The sequence below is a fragment of the Leptonychotes weddellii genome, chromosome 8 (assembly GCF_054177405.1).
Source record: "Leptonychotes weddellii isolate Sample4059 chromosome 8, ASM5417740v2, whole genome shotgun sequence".
NCBI lineage: Eukaryota > Metazoa > Chordata > Mammalia > Carnivora > Phocidae > Leptonychotes > Leptonychotes weddellii.
In genome coordinates, this window is record NC_138376.1 from 49,998,667 (window position 1) to 50,001,634 (window position 2,968).

Sequence of the window (2,968 nt, forward strand, 5' to 3'; positions counted from 1 at the left end):
CTTGGCTATTATAAATAATGTTGCAATAAACATAGGGATACATATATCTTTCAAATAAATGTTTTTTAAATCTTCTTTGGGTAAATACTCAGTAGTGGAGTTATTGGATCATATGGTAATTCTATTTTTAATTTTTTAAGGAACCCTCATATTATTATCCACAGTGGCTGTACCAATTTACATTCCCACAACAGTGCACAAGGGTTCTTTTTTCTCTACCTCCTCAGAAACACATTTTTTGTCTGATACTAGTCATTCTGACAAGAATAAGGTGATAGAACATGGCGGTTTTGATTTGCATTTCACTGATGATAGTGATGTTGAACATCTTTTCATGTGTCTTTTTGTCATCTGTAGGCCTCCCTTGAAAAAATGTCTATTCAGATCCTCTGTCCATGTTTTAATCGTACTGTGTGTTGTATATTTTTGTTCTGTATATATTTTTGCTAGAACTCTTTATTGAATATGTTATTTGCAAATATTTTCTCCCATTCAATAGGTTGCCTTTTTGTTTTGTTGGTTTCCTTAACCGTGTAAAAGCTTTTTATTTTGATGTAGTCCCCATAGTTTATTTTTCCATTTTTTCCTTTGCTTGAGGAGATATATCTAGGAAAATGTTGCTACAGCCATCAAGGTACTGCCTGTGCTCTCTTCTAGGTTCTTATGGTTTCAGGTTTCACATTTAGGGCTTTAATCCATCTTGAGCTTATTTTTATGTATGCTGTTAAAGTGTTTCAGTTTCATTTTTTACCCTGTAGCTGTCCAGTTTTCCCAACATCATTTATTGAAGAGACTTCCATTTTCCAATGGTATATTCTTGTCTCCTTTGTCCTAGATAAATTGACCATATCAACATGAGTTTATCTCTGGGTTTTCTATTTTGTCCTATTGATTTTTGTGTCTATTTCTGTGCCTGTACCATACTGTTTTGAATACTACTTTGTAGTATATCTTGAAAACTGGGATATGACCTCTCCAGCATTGTTCGTCTTTGCCAAGAGAACTTTGGCTATCCAGGGTCTTTTGTGGTTCCATACAAATTTTGATAATTTTTTTCTAGTTCTGTGAAAAATGTTGTTGGTACTTGATATGGATTGCATCGAATCTCTAGATTGTTTTGGATAATATGGACATTTTAACAGTATTTTTTCTTCTAATCCATGAACATAGAACATCTTTCCATTTGTTTGTCATCTTCAATTTGTTTCTTCAATGCTTTATAGTTTTCAGAATAAAGGTCTTTCATCTTTGTGGTTAAATTTATCCCTAGGTATTTTATTCTTTGGGATACAATTATAAATGAAATTGTTAATTTTTCTTTCTGCTACTTTGTTATTAGTCTTAAAAATGTTACCAATTTCTGGGTATTAGGTTCATATCCCGCAACTTTACCAAATTCCTTTGTTACTTATAATAGTTTTTGGTGGAGTCTTTAGGGTTTTCTATAAATAGTATCACGTCACCTGCAAATAGTGACTTTAACTTCTTCCCTACCAAAATGTATGCTTTTTCTTGTCTGATTATTGTGGCTAGGAATTCTAATAGTATGTTGAATGAAAGTGGTGAGAGTGGACGTACTTGTCTTGATCCTGATTTTAGTGGAACAGTTTTCAGTTTACACTCTGAGCATGGTGTTAGCTGTGGGTTTTTCCTATATGGCCTTTATTATGTTGAAGCATGTCAAGGACAAATAGATTCAAGATTGGCTCTTAGGTAATAAAATATCAAAACTTAATGGCTGGAAACAGTACACATTTATTTATCTCACATATCCTGTTGATCAGGAGCCAGGGCACAATTTAATTGGGCTCTCTGCTAAACCCACTTTGTTCAGAGCTTTTATCATGAAAGTTTGCATTTTGTCAAATGCTTTTTCTGCATCTATTGAGAAGATTATATTATTTTTATGCTTCATTTTTTTAATATGATACATCTCACTGATTTGTGAATATTGAACCATCCTTGCATCCCTGGAATGAATCCCATTTGATGTTGGTAAATGATCCCTTTAATGTATCATTGAATGCAGTTTGTTAATGTTTTGTTGAGGCTTTTTGCATTTATGATTATGAGGAATATTGGCCCATAGTTTCCTTTTTCTGTGGTGTCTTTGTCTGGTTTTGGTATCAGAGTAATGCTGGCCTTGTAGAATATATTTGGACGCTTTCCTTCTAGTTTTTGGAATAGTTTCAGAAGAATAGGTATTAACTCTTCCTTAAATGTTTGGTGGAATTGTGCTCGCTTCGACAGCACATATACTAAAATTGGAACGATACAGAGAAGATTAGCATGGCCCCTGGGCAAGGATGACACGCAAATTCGTGAAGCGTTCCATATTTAAAAAAAAAAAAAAATGTTTGGTGGAATTCACCTGTGAATCCATCTGGCCTCGGGCTTTTAGTTTTTGGTAATATTTTGATTACTAATGCCTGTAAGTCTCTTTAAAGTGAAGATTGTGTTAGACATGAAAATCAATTGAATGAAAGTATTCAGATTTCCTTTTTTTCTGGTAGTGCTTCATTAATCGTTAATTCTTCCATATATACCCTATGTTGTGGCTATTAAGTCAGTCAGCTTTATAGATTCTGGAGAAAAACATTAATATGATATAGACCTGTTTTTTTCAAAATACTAAATCTGGAAAGGCAGACAAGTATGTTAATCACATACAACTTTTTAGGTGCCTTTATAAAGTATAAAAGGAACACAGGGACCAAAATAACTAACTCAGAAAATCTACCTGGTAGCCTTCAACCAAAAGATACCACTTAATTTGTATTTTGAATGATAATGGTAAAGAAGATAGGGCCTGTACTATGGTAAGAACTGCATCCAGAAAATAGAATATATATATAGGAGCTATTTTTAGAGTGGAAATTAACAAAAATTAATTACAGAATTAATTAGAATGTGAAAGAAAAACAAGTAAATTTGAGGTATTCTCAGAAATGCCACATTGGAAGTGTTG

General features: G+C 33.0%; 1 non-coding gene across 1 annotated transcript; it reads left to right on the forward strand.

Annotated features, from left to right (window-relative positions):
* Positions 1 to 2,234: 2,234 nt before the first annotated feature.
* Positions 2,235 to 2,341, forward strand: LOC115941491 (U6 spliceosomal RNA). The gene has a single exon (XR_004076243.1). It is a non-coding gene; the product is annotated as a U6 spliceosomal RNA (small nuclear RNA).
* Positions 2,342 to 2,968: the final 627 nt, after the last annotated feature.